This window comes from Ictidomys tridecemlineatus, chromosome 3 (genome assembly GCF_052094955.1).
Source record: "Ictidomys tridecemlineatus isolate mIctTri1 chromosome 3, mIctTri1.hap1, whole genome shotgun sequence".
NCBI lineage: Eukaryota > Metazoa > Chordata > Mammalia > Rodentia > Sciuridae > Ictidomys > Ictidomys tridecemlineatus.
In genome coordinates, this window is record NC_135479.1 from 192,383,074 (window position 1) to 192,397,653 (window position 14,580).

Here is a 14,580-nt window from a genome sequence, read left to right on the forward strand (position 1 = left end):
CTCAATGCATGGCACTACAAAGTGATTAGAGTAGGAAAAGAGCGGTGTTATCATTAAGGTTCATTCATGTTATTGCATATGGCAGGATTTTATTCATTTTAAGGCTATGTTTTTCATAGGTGTTACCCCATTTTACATTCACACCAGGTTAGCCTTGGGTGGGACAAGGTTAGCCTTGATTGGGACAAGGGGACTTTATCAGTTGTAAAGATGTAGAGAAAGTTATTTGTACCAGCAGTTCAATTTCTCCACATCCTCACCATTACTGATGTGGTTTAGTTTTGTTTCCATTACCATCTTTCCAATAGGTGCAAGCTGATTCTATTGATGTGAGGTGGTCTGAATAAGGTTTCAAAGAGAGACATAGAAATGGCCAACCAGACACATGAAAAGATGCTCAATATAATAACTTCTCAGGGAAATGCAAGTCAAATATACCTGTTTTTCAAGACAGAATGTATGCTCTTATGTTTACATAAACATGGGAGTTCTTAAACAATTTACGACAAAAATGTCTCAAAAAAACGAATGGCACTAACAACAGCAGGTTGGAAGTTCCAAGCAATTAACTGGAAAGGAAGAAAAGAATTGTGGGTGACATAAACTGCAAAAACAACCTATAAAACATAGATAAGAGATTGTGGTCATTTTTCCAGAATTAACAATTGATAATTCATTTTCTCTTATCACTTTTTTCAACGACAAAATGCATCTTTTACCCATTTTTTTCATTTGTGGATTTCTTTCATATTAAATAAAGCAAAGCCAGACAATAAAATATGAGTCTACAAATTTTAATTCTCAGTTCTATTATTTGACCCCAAAATGTTGTCAAGTTATATAAGGTACCCCAGAAAATGCTTAACAACATGCATGATTCAAAGCCAATGTCTTAATTTATTTACCTGGTCTCCCAGGTATCTGAGCTTGTGTTAATTAAGTTATTAAGAACTTCTTTTTTTCTATTTGAGCTTTTTTTCTACACCATAGTAAAAATAGTGAAACAGGAGAGCATATTGACTTGACTTATGGGTCAATGTGTCAAAACTAGCACATCACTCAAATAAGAACATTTTGAGTAGAATCATGTAAGCTTCATTTTCTATTTTAAAACACAAAAGTTCATTATTGTCAATGAATCAGTTGAATTTGCCTTGTTATGCTGGTTCCCAATGTCTGTGTACCAAGTCTATGAATTATTTGAAATCACCACAGATTAAACCTTTGAAAGAAAACTACACAAAATTGGCATTGTTTTTATTTATATATTATGCCCTATTACTTTGGAGGCATTGGCTTGAAATTTCTTTAGTTTTTCTTTAAAACTATGAACAAATTAATGAAATAATTAGAGCAATTGTTGAAAATACATGTTGGAAAGGTTTTATTATCTGTTCTTTGTTTACCTACCATTTTTCTCTAGGAGTCTGAGTCTCAATATGATGTCAAATCTGTACACATAAAAGTAAAATACCATGAAAGATTGCTGGTTATTTTTGGTATATAGGGATTGGAGGACAGGCACTAGATTTCACAGGCATATTTGACCAACTTGACCCAATTTTCTTTGGATGATCTGAATTAAAAAAAAAAAAAGATAGGACCATAGAATTTCAAATAATTGTAAGTGCCTAGAAATAGCTTAACCAACATACATGGAAAATTGAAATTAAGTCCAGATAACAGTTCTGTGACAAATACTTTGCCTGTCTTCCCCTGTTATTTTACCCTCAACTAAAATGCTTATTGCACTCCACAAATATTCATCATGTGGTATAATAACAAAGGACCCTCACAATATCATTAATATAGCCTGTTTTTTATGTAATTTTCCCCATTTCTTCATAATCCAACTCCTTTCATAAGGCTGTCTTTAACACCAAGTACAATACTCTCTTGATTGTGATTAATTTTCCTCAAAATTGAGGGAAAAAATATCAGATGGGAATGGTTTTATCTTATCAACTTTGTTGCTATGGGTACTAAATACCTTTCTCTACATTTTTACAACTGATAAAGTCCCCTTGTCCCACCCAAGGCTAACCTTGACACATGTGCCTGTTTTTTCCTATACAGACTTCAAACTTTTCTTTCTTGTATCTTAGCTTCTCCCTTTCTATAGAAGGTATCCCAGTGGCATACCACCATGCCCTACTGTAGCTATCTTCCTTGACCAAGACCCACTTGGTTACAACATGATTTCTCTTTTTTCTTCCGAATGTGAACAAAAGGCTGGTGGTGCATGATCTCTTTCTCCCCAACCTACTCCAATCAGCATTTTTCCCTGCTGTGACCCTCTACATGTGTTTTCCAAAGTCATTGATGACTATCATTTTACAAAATCCAAACTCATGTTTCACTACCTCTCAGTAGAGTTTGGTGTAGGTTACCATTCATCTTCATTCATTGTTATCAAACATGTATTGATTACTTACTACCTGAGGATACTGGAATAAATGTTGATGTTACAGAAGTCACAAAAACAGACAAAATACTCCTGCCCCTCTGGAGTTTGCACTCTAATAGGAAACCAAAAATAATCAATATAAATCAGTAAATGATATACTGTGTTAGATAATGATAATTGCAAAGGTCCTAGTCTAGTTCGATGTTTTAATCAGCTTTTGTATCACTGCAACCAAAAGACCTGACAAGATCAGCTTAGAGAAGGGAAGCTTATTTAGAACTCACAGTTTCAGAGATCTCAGGTTATAGATGGCCAACTATATATCTCTGAGTCCAAGGTGATACAGAACATTATGCAGGAAGGGCAGGGAGAAGGAAAGCTGTTCAGGACATGGTAATCAGGAAGCAAAGAGAGAGCTCCACTCACCAAGAACAAAATACATACCTTAAAGTTATACCTCCAGTTACCAGTGATCTACTTCCTTCAGTTGCACCCTACCTGCCTACAGTTACTGCTCAGTAAACCTGTAATGTGGATTAAACCACTGACCAGGTTATACTAACTCTTGTGATCTAATCACTTCACCTCTGAAAATTCTTGCATTGTCTCATATATAAGCTTTTGGGGGACAACTCATATCTCAACCATAGGATTTGGTGAAATAAAACACTCACACCACAGGTCAAGTAAAACAACTTTATTGCTCACAGATAGGCAAAATGATAAACGAAAACCTCAGATCAATGATAAGCCAGTCTCCTAAAGCTCAAGAAAGCTACCCATAAAAGATAGAATCTTGTGTCTTTGGGCCCCACATTACAGCACAGTTGAGAGAACACAAAAGCACATTGCCCTGGGTTTTATACCCTGGTATAATTGGACTCACTGTGCACAAATTTTATAAAAAACACCATGTTCTGGGAGGAACGAGGACACGATGCAAGTTGTTCTGGACATTTTCTCCTTATTTTAGCATTTTGCATTTGTGTACTTTCTGCCTACAAATTGCATATAAAAGGGAGATGAACTGGTTCAGCCAAGATCACCAAAGAGCTTGTTCTTCAAAACTTAAAGTTAAAATATATAAAATAGAAAAGAAAATAAGATATATTATGAAAAGGACTTGAATTTTTAAATAGGAAGTTTAGGAAAGACTTTAATGAAAGGTTACTTTTGATCAAGATCCTGAAAGAAGTAGTTGTCTTATCTAAGGAAAAACAGTTTCTGGGGTTGAGGAACAAGTGAAAGGTCCTGAGGCACAGGTATAACTGGCATGTACAAGCAAGAATGCCATACAGAAAGTGTGGAGAAAGATAAAGGGAATGGCAAGAGATGAGGTCAAAAAAGAACAGAAAACCAGGCCATAATAGTATCTCTTGGCTTTTATTTTAGGTGAGATGAGAAGCCACTCAAAGACCAAGCAATGGTAAGATTGGATCTAATCTGTATTTAATGAAATCATTCTAACTTCTTTGTTGTCAATAAGCTATAGGTGCAAGCAAAAGCAGGGAGGCCCTGAAGGTACTATTGCAATAATCCAGCAGATAATTGTACCACAGGAAGCATGGCAGTACAGGAGTGGTCAGAAGTGGTGGATTCTAGATATAGTGGAGTTGACAACAGTGTTTTCTAAAGGATTGAGTTATTGTATATGTAAGAAAATGACAGTCAAAAGATGAATCAAAGCCTTCTGATGTGGAAAACCAGGATGATTGAAGTAGGGCGGAAAAACTGCAAAAGAGGAGTTTTAGTGGGAAATTATCTGGAGCTCCATTTTGGATATGTTAACTTTGAGATGTTTGTTCATTATTCCACATACAGGTCTCAAATTCGGAACAGTTTGATTAAAGACATGTTGGGGAAATTAAGGAAGAACTGGCAATGGAAACAGAGACAAGCAGCCAGATGGACAGAAGAACAGGTGAGTATGGACATGTGAAATCCAAGCCAGGAAAGTGTTGCAAGGGAGAGAGTAATGTCAGGTGCTGGAGGTAAGTAAGGAGTAACCATTAAGCATGGATTGAACACCATGCACTCATGGCTTAGTAACTCCAGGTAGGCTGAGTGGCAAGGAATCAAAAGAGACTATCAGGGAGAAATGGGGCAAAGGAAGTAAAGATAACAATCCCAAGAAATTCTGCTGTGAAAGGAAAGAAAAATGGGATAGTAGGAGAATGGGAGGGGAATAACTTGTTTGTATGCTAATGGAATTGTCAGAGGAAAACTTCTTTAAAAAAATGACAAAGATGGAGTAAAACACTAAAGCCATGTCTTTGGGCAAAAGGAGATGGGAAACAGTGGCTGGGCTGCACACAGCAGGAGAGAAGTTGTGGTGTTTGGGTATCACAACAAGGACTAGTATGGATGGAGAAGTCTCATAAAAGTGCTCTTCCAATTGTTTCCATTTTCTTAATGAAACTGGAAGAAGTTCATACACTGGGATGAAAGCTGGGAAGGAAAGTGCTGTAGGTTGAAAGAGAAAACAGAAGGCATGCATAGGTGCTCAGCAGAGGTGGAAAAAAACTTGGTAAGAAAATGTACAAATATTAGCCAACTTTGTCAGGCAGCAAGAACCCATGCTAAGTTAGTAGGCACAAATTAAAGTGACATGAGTACATATGGTATGTTATGGGTGCCCCCAAATCCATCTCCTTGGCCTGCTTCTAATCCAGCTGCAGTTGTAGTGAAAAATTGCCACAAACCCTCACAGCATCTACCTGAAGACCCTGCTGAGTCACGCAGATATTCTCTAACAGGTTTTTCACCAATCCATAGAGATTTTCTTAGCCCTGGCATAAGATACATCAGAAACATAGAAGAATTAGAAACTCAAAATTCATATATTGAAGTCCTAACACCAAGGGTCTCAGAACTTTTGGTAGTACTTTGTTATAGGAAGTTCTAGCAAACTAATACATTAGCAGCCACAATTCCTAACAAGGTGAATATTAGTCTCCAGTTCCTTAGAAGGTAATTCTCTGCTTCACCCTTGGTTGCTTTGTAAATAACTCTTCCAGGACATCTTCCTCCACTACTTTTCTTATACTTACCATATTTCTAAGTGTTTATTCCCATCTTTTCCTCAATCTGAAATCAGAGAATACCAGAGTTAAGTCCTTTAAATTTAACTTCTCTGCCTACTCTTATTCCCTTGGATACTGAATTCAGTTGGAGCTTTAAGAAAAATCTCTATTATTAACAATCTCTATTATTCACATTTATTTTCCCCACACACCAGATGTATATATGTAGCAAATCAGCTATTCAACATCTGTTTGGATGTCGTGATGGTTTTTCATTTATCAACTTCATGAGATTTAATCTACATTTCTCAGAATTCCTTACTTGTATGTGTTTTTTTTTTCCTGGTTAAACTGTGAAAGAGAGTCTTGTAAGAGATTTGCAAGCAAAAGTGAAGAAGCTGCAGCTATTTGGTAATTCTTACCCATTTTCATTTACCGTTACTTCTCTGTATTGGCATAAGGCAGGGGCGAGATATGCAGTTGTTCCACTTGCTCTTGGCATATCTTTTAGCTGGGGCCAAGTGTTATCTGTCTGGAAAAAAGCTCCGAATTCTTCAAGAGAACTACACTAGCAAGATCAGAGGCACCGCAATCTGACGTTGCATATGTATTCTAGGACGTTCTGTTCTTGCGCTCTCTCTCTCTCACTCTCTCTCTCACTCTCTCATTTTGCATCTTTGTCTTTCCAACTGTCTGTCTGTGGACTTCAAACTTCAGTTTAAGACAGAAGAAACTGTTTAAACAACTCCTGCAATTGCACAAGGTCAAGTCTCTAACAAAATCCATTCATGTATTTATATTGAATATATCTGTTATATGTAGGTAAAGATAGAGAGATTTATGAAGGGATTTGATAGGGAAATTTGTGTGGAGGGAGGCCTGCTTTTCAGCTTGAATTTGACTGATTCAGATGCCTTTACAGATATCATCCAGCCCGTTTAAATCCAAAAGTAAATTTCACATTTTACTCCCACCTCCATTGCTAAACTTGAAATCTTTCCCATCTCAGTGACCCCATCCTTCAAATTGCTCTGGCCAAATTCATCAAATTCATCATTGATTCCTAATTTTTCTTAGCTGCCTCACATCCAAACAATTGGAAATTTTGTTTGGTACTTTTGTGTATACCCAGAAATAAAGAAGAATTGATAGTATTACAAGATTCCTCATCTGCAATGAGTCTAATAAATGATCATTGATGGCTGGTAAAAACCAGAGAGAAAAAAAAAAAAAAAACTCTGTATCTCCTGATGTAAGTAGACAACACCATCTGATGTAAATCAAACCTGAGTCAGATCAAGCCTCTAGATATAACCATAAATTTTCAGAAATTATAGGAGACAGAAGAGCTTTCGTGACCCAAAAGGGATAAAATTAACATTATCCAGGATGTGGCAAACTCCAGAGGACAAAATTACCCACTGTCTTCAAAAAATAAGCTCTAAAGAAAGAGACAGACAAAGACACAGAGAGCAAAGCAAAGGATAAAAAAGACTTAGGAAATATAGAAACATTATGTTTTTACAAATGCAGCGTGTGGTGGACCTTTTCTAAAATAATAACTCAAGCAAATAAGTTTAAGAATTACAAGACAAATAGAGAAATTTGTGCATGGAATGGACATCTGATACTTTTAAAAATCTGATTAAACTTTAGTGTGATAATAATACAGTATAATTAAAATGTAGTTAAATTTTAAAGTAGACATTCTTTTATAGATAACACTATACTGAGGTGGGTGCCTGAAGTATAGATGATATTGTGTCTTGTGATTGTTTCAAAATAATCCAAGAGAGGGATATGAAGGGGATGGATAAAAACAGTTGAAAATAGGTTGGCTGTGAGTGGAGAATTTTGACTGTGAATGATACAAATTCATTCTACTCTTCTCTCTACTTTTTATTTATGCGGGAGATTTCCCATACTAAAATGGATTTTTAATTTTATTGACATTTACTTTCATGATAATTTAAAAAGTCAGTAAAAACAAATCATTGCAGAGATGACAAAAGGGGACTGATTTAAGTTACTGAAGTCGTGGTGTTGACATTATTATAAGACAAAACCAATATATTCTGAGAAGCAGACAATCAAGTGGAGTAACTGCTACTTCTTGCCAAAATTTATGTAAATTCCTTTAAGGCATGCTTTATTTAACTTTTGTAAAAAGTAAAGATAAAGCATTACAATTACCTGAAAAAAACTTTTTAAAAAAACTCTAGAGCAACTTTTTCCAGATTCAGCATACAGGTGAAATCCAATTCATAACTTTCTAAAACTATGTTATAATACTTTCCTGTCTCTTTTCCCATTTTATACCATGAGTCCATGCTATTTTTAAAGGACATGGTTTGCCAAATGGAAAAATTTTTATGTGCTATAAAAGATAAAGAGCACTTTTTTCCAGGGATGTTTTACACATTGACCTGTTTTGCTTTCTGCTTATTGATCACATGGGTCTTGCTCATATCTTTTGACTTGCCTTGCTCCAATAAAGGAAAAACCATGCTTGTGGAAAACTTCAAAGTCATTGGAATTCCCCCAAAATCAGACTCCTATAATCAACTCGTGCCCAATCATGGTTGTTTTTAGGTCAGTCCTTAGTCATCAGTGGGCTGGACAAGCTTCTGCAAAGCTGAGAATCTACTTGTCTCAGTAGCAGCTGCCGACCATCATCCCCTGGGCTTGACATTCAAGGTCTTCTTTGGTGTGGAGGCAAAGTTTTCTTGGCAGGTGAAAGATTGCTAGGCCGAGGAAGCAGTGTCAAATAGAACATGTCAGAAGCCATCTACAAACAAGGTCACCCTCACCCTAAATGAATACCATGAAACCCTTGCAGACACTCTCCTTCAGATCTGAACTTGAGTCCAAAGGGAAAGCACACCACAATTACCAAAGCTTTTTCATCTTTCAGGTTGAGGTTTGGAAAATAGAGTCAGAGGCTGTTTTCATCTTCTCTTTACCATCCTTCTACCCAAGCATACATTTTCCATTTAGTCATGTAGCGAGTAAAACAGTAACACAGATGAACCCAAAAGAGGATAAACTGGGTTTATAGAAAGCCAGTACAGTATACTGAGGATGCAAATATTCTTTCTGCTGAATCCACATCAGGTTAAGTTAGATACTACTAACTAACCACAGTTCTTGGAAGATAAAATGCCCATCTCAGGGTCTTCCTTATGCATAAGCTACACAGTAAATGAAGAGGAAATGCTTCTTTGAGCTGGGATGTCAAATTTTTTGCCCAACATTATATGCTCCAGTTAAAATACAGGGATGAACTATCCATATGTCTTTCTGCAATTCTCCCAACTTCCTGTCCCCTAATGTTTTCTAAACCCAAAAAGAAAATAAGCGAAGGACATCAAACTCTTCTTAAGACACTAATTTCCCCAGTGAAAAATCAGCAAGGAAGCCTCTCACATCTCTAAAGTATCCCACTGCCCACACGATGATTCTGTCGTGTCCGGAGACCCCTATTGTGTCTGGCTACCAGGAACTCTCAGGAATGTGCTATCTATCCCATGAACCAGCACACTGTAAAACTGTTGTTTTCACATTTCTTTCAATAAAATCCAGACAATAAATCTGGTTTCTTTTATATTTTTAATAGTGGAAATGTGTTTGTGATAAAAAAAAAAATAGTTTCTGTCAAAAGGAAGGATAATACATAGCATTCAACCATTTCAGAATCTCCTGTCAAAAGATATAATTGCAAAACTTTAACATAATAATATGGTGCTATATAGAAAAAAATAACTTGTAAAATGTAACATATGGTTTTAGCTTACAGGGATGATATCTGAAAACATTTAAAGGCAATATTTATAACCAAATGAACAGGAAGTTCAAAAAGTCGTGGCACTTGCTGCTAGAAGAGAATTAAGTACAGTGAATAGTTTCTGTCAGTGGGAATAGTTTCCAGGTTTGCACAAAAACACAGACTTAGGGGGTTTTGTAGCAATTCTTCATAATAGGAACAATTCATATTTTCCTCTCTTAGAGAATTACTAGTGATGTTTTACATAATGAATAGTTTATAAAGACAATACAAAAGAACTTTGTGAAACTGTGGTTTAAAAACTAGACTTGGATAGTTATGCCTATTTTAAGAAGCTTAAATATAATTTAGAAGAGAAAAATGACTTATTATACCTGACTCACCCACTCTTTCTCGTTTTCATGCTTTGGCCTAAAGTTGGTGCTCATCAATTTTGACTTAAGAAAATCCTGGCAATCTTTCAAGATTTTGTTGAAATTCAGCTCCCTCTCAGGTCAATCTATCGGCATACATTCCACTAAACATAATTCTTATGTCTATGTCTATATCAGTTTTTACTGTATTTTTTATCCCTCTCACAATCTCTGGATAATAAATAAAAGCTCATTAACTGAATTGACAGATCCTATTTTTTATGCACTCAGAAAAAAAGTCAGTCCTACAATAAGTGCTGAAGAAAGGAGGATGTAAATCACTTGTTTAGTGTGCAAAAGGCCTTAGATTCTGGGTGGTGCCATAGAAAATAATGGATTATAACTAAAGATAAGAAGACAATTAAAGCAATTGTAACTGCATAGTTATAAATAACAATTTTTCTAGTGATTAGACACATGTAGGTGTTTCAGGGAGCTGACTTAGCAATTTTATTTTAAAGAAGCTCCTACCTTTCTAAGGCAGGCCAGCCAGAATGCCTGCCTTGAGTTTTCAGTAATGTAAGTTTTCCCTGTTAAATTTCACACCATTTTTTTAAATACAGTGTTATCATTCTATTGAAGAAATGTTGCCAAATGGGTACATCTAACTTTATATTCTATTATTATAAAAGACAACAAGAATATTAGGCAGAGCTACTTGCATATTTTATCCCAGCAGAGTTTAAGAACAAAATAGGAACATCCATCATGTCAAGCATAGGAGAATCCATGGAAGAATGGTATAAGTTTCCTTCCAATTCTCTGCTTGTCCTGATGGAGAATCAACGGGGGCATCAGACTTACAAATAATATTTATTCCACTTTTTTTATAAGGAGTGGTTTGCATGTTAGGGGTTTTTTTTTAGGATTATAATTGACATTACAAAAACTTTATTTACATAAATATGTAAATGAATTGGATAAATCATTAAAGTCCTGCCTAACCAAAAAAAAAAAAAAAAAAATTAAGGAAAGGGAAACCCAGAACTGAGTTGGTGTGCTCCACCCAGATTTGCTGTATGACCTTTAAGCCATTTATTTCATCTGCTCCTTATCAATTCTTTCAAGTAAAAAAAAAAAATTGGATAAAAATTCCTGGCTTCCTCACAGTTTTGTTATAAACAAGAAATGAAACAATGAATATTTATGTACCTCATAAAGTACGAAATGCTTACCCAATATGAAGCACTATTTTTCTTGCGTGTGCTGAATGAGAAAGGAAAGTTTGAGGTCTCCAGCTAATTGTCTTAAAATCTGAAACACGTGTTATAGTAATCATGCTTTTGTATCTTATTCCTTTAGAATTATTAAGTGATGGATGCTACATATCTGATAATCATTAAGCTAGACTATTTCTATTCTTCCCAACCACAAGTATGTGTCTATCAAGCAAAGTTATACGTTGCAACAACCCCCTAGTGCTATTCCTGGGAGCACAGGATCTACAGTATTGTGAATATTTTAAATATCCCTCTATTTCTATCTGCTTCGTGGTTAAGAAAAATATGTTTATATTGAAGCAACTTAGAATTATTTTACTCAACCCCCCACCATGTAATCTCACCTCAACTCTGGAATTATCTGATAAATGATATCACCAAGGATTTAAGTAAGCAATGAAATGAAAACAGGAAATTACATGGGAATCTCATCCTAGACACAATATTCATTGGAATAAAATTTCACAACTATGTTATCAGTGGTGAAAGTACACCAGTCAGAATTGTTTTGGAACCAATGGGCTATAAAGTAGGGTACATACACCCCAGAAAAAAAAATGTGAGAGGGATCATGGAGGTATGTGAAGAACGTATTAGAACTTCCAATAATATTTTTTCCAAAAATTAGAATTAAACTTTTAGAATGTTTAATACTTAAACTTTCAGGATATATGTTATAAATGAATAAACAACTATTTTCATATTGCAGGGTGTATGCTTACTGAAATATTTTTCACTGATAGAAATACAAAGCAAAAATTTTGCAAGAATACAAACCTAGACAATAAGGGAAACTTTCAAGTTACTTTACTCTCTAGAGCCGCTTCTTAGGATAACAGAATACTGCATGGAATTTTTTCAACAAAAAAAGTACATTAAATAAGAATTTGGTATATAGAAAATGACCCATGGATCTAACTTAGGGTTTCTTGCAATGATGGATAATGCTAATTCACAGCAAATATAGCTGCACCAAGAGAAAAATGGGGGCGGGGGTGACGGAAGAAAGGGGGGAGGGGAAAAGGAAGGAAAGAAGTGAAAGAAGGAGAAAGGAAAGAAGAAGGAAAGAGGAGGAGGAATATTTAATTCTGACTTAAAAGATTAAAAATTTTCTAGAAGAAGTGATTTATAAATTACCCTAAATGTGAATAGGAGTTGACCAGGTAAAAATGAGTAACAAGTCTGCGTTAGAAAAGGCTAGGCAGTGGAGAATATGGAGGGGACAGTAAAGGTCCACAAGAGGGCAAACTCAAGGACAGCCGTTTATTTGAACAGCCCGTTATAAGATTTTCCTGTTTCTCAAAAAGGGCAGAAGTTTCCATCTTGCCAAAAAGGACTGCATAATCTGTAATCCAGCCTGCACCCACTGCAGGACAATAGAAATATCAAAAACAAACCGAGAGGAGCTTATCAACTTCTTACTTGCCTTTAAAAGGAGGAGGGAAGTGAGACTTAAACAGCACACTCGCCTCTCCCAGGAGCACTGCACCAGGAGTTCTGAATGTTTCCCTCACTTTCCTTTTTAATAAAACCCCAGTTTGCTTGCTTACCTCAGGGGTTTTAACCGTGTTCATTCTTGGACTCCATGGAACATGAATCCATTTCCAACTCCTGTAGGTAACAAGTTGCAGATAAAAGTCACTGTCACCATGAGAGAGCAAAAAGAGACACTTTTAGACCCCTTCAGCCAGACCTTTCCTGCCGTACTTTTCTGAGTAAACCTTTGGCACCATGGGCCAAGCAGTCCTCCTTGACCTGTGCCGTCCCAGGGTATGCCACACAGCCTTCGGGGACAGCTCATCACCTTTGGGGTGAGAAGCCTGAGTGAGGGCATGAAGAGGTAAGAAGGGGTCACATATGAAAGGTCATTGTAATTCAAGCATTGGAGTTTTGGTGCAAGTATTTGAAATAGAGAAAAACAGAAAACATAGTCTTAGTATCATTTTTCCAGGGACTCTCAATGGGTCAAGAGAGTGAGTTAATTTCTGTTTTTTCAGACATGGTATTTTTCATTTCTATAATTTCCATTTGATTATTTTTCAATATCCATTTTTTTTTGCTGTAATCCTCCATCTTTTGAATCCACACTAAATATCTTTCCTCTAAATTCTTTAAACTATTTATAATTATTATTTAAAATTCTTGTCTGCTAAATCCAACATCTGGATCCCTTGTAAGTCTATTTTTAGTGATTTTTTTTCTCTCTTGATTATGAGTCTCATAGTCCTACTTTTATGAATGTCTCATGTTTGGTCATACAAGTGTAGCAGAACTGATCTATGCATTGCAAGACCCTGTGATTTTTTCTTCTCCTTTCCATCCAGTCCTAAGGTTCCCAAGCCACCATTTATTCAGCAAAAGTCCTGTGGGGGAGAATTAGTGGGTGGAAGATTTGTTCCATGTCTAGAGCTCTTCCAAATGCCAACCCACCATGCCAGCCCATGTGCAACTAATAAAGGCCTGGATTTTCCTTCTCCCATTGAAGTTTCTCTGTTCATTTCAAGCACATTCCTCCAACTGCCTGCGTACCCAGATGCAGTAATTACATCCATAGGTGAAAGTAGCTTCCACTCTTTTCTCACCCAAGAAGGGGCCATCCGTTTTGATACTTTAGTGTATTTCAACATTTTTGCATCCACACCTCATTGACAGTTTTAAGGAAAAATATTATTTTAACTCGGCCAATATTGTAACATCATTATAGGAAGAACAATGATCTTTCTTAATCTACTATGAATTATCTGAATGTCGAACTCCATGTTCTTACTCCCTGTTCTTTTCAATCTTTTTTCCTGTTCAAGGAGGTTCCCAGTACTGTAAATTTCACTTAGTAAATCTCCAAATAATGCCAAATTATTGCATTCCTGATAACCTAATAAACATCTCCTATTAAGTTATATATTTGCATAGATTTATAAACTCTATGTGGATAAACAGTACAGTCAATTTTTTTCTCTTTAGAGATCTTCACAAGTCACAGTAATGCAAATGAATGACAATGGTCATTCAAATCTGAATTTCCAGTTGAATGATAATGGTGACTTTGTTTACCTTCTTTGACATGAGGAAAAAGATGATCCATCCATGGCTAAAGCACCTGTACTGGATGACCCACAGTAAGGCCCCATCTCACATCCTCATAACTTATTATCACAGTCATTGCCATACAACCATCTGCACATTTGTAAAAGATAAACTATCTGCATACATTTGTTACCTGACAATAGCTGCTTCAGATGCCTCTTATGTCTCTGAAATTTTATTCCTGGGACTTCTTTGCTGCTATCTCGTGGGAATACCTTAGAATTTTCTAAGCCATTCTGACCCATGCACAAATATGTGAGGTGGGAGGGAACTAACTCTAAAAGGGCAATTCTTGACCAAAGGGGAAAAGAAGAATCCTCTCTCAGCTGGGCAGTTCTGAGATTTGCTTCACACAGCTCCTCAAAGGTCCCTAGCAAGATTGAACTTCAGTCCCATATAGTGATGATAAAGCCCACTTAGATTAATTTCCTCTCGTCCCCTGCTTTACCATTTATAGTCCCTAGAGCTATTACTGGGGATCTCTTCAGAATAAACTACCTATAAGCAAGCTGTAAAACAGCCTGGAGGGTTGACCAAAGACAAAAGAAATTATAGATGGAGTCACATGGTGATTTCAGGGATGTGAAAAGACCAAAAGAACCATCACCCTTGTGACAGGCAATAGCATATCTTAATAGAAAAATATCTC

General features: G+C 36.2%; 1 pseudogene; it reads left to right on the forward strand.

Annotated features, from left to right (window-relative positions):
* Positions 1-4,082: 4,082 nt before the first annotated feature.
* Positions 4,083-14,580, forward strand: part of LOC101967468 (glutamate dehydrogenase 1, mitochondrial-like) — a 71,026-nt pseudogene continuing 60,528 nt past the window's right edge.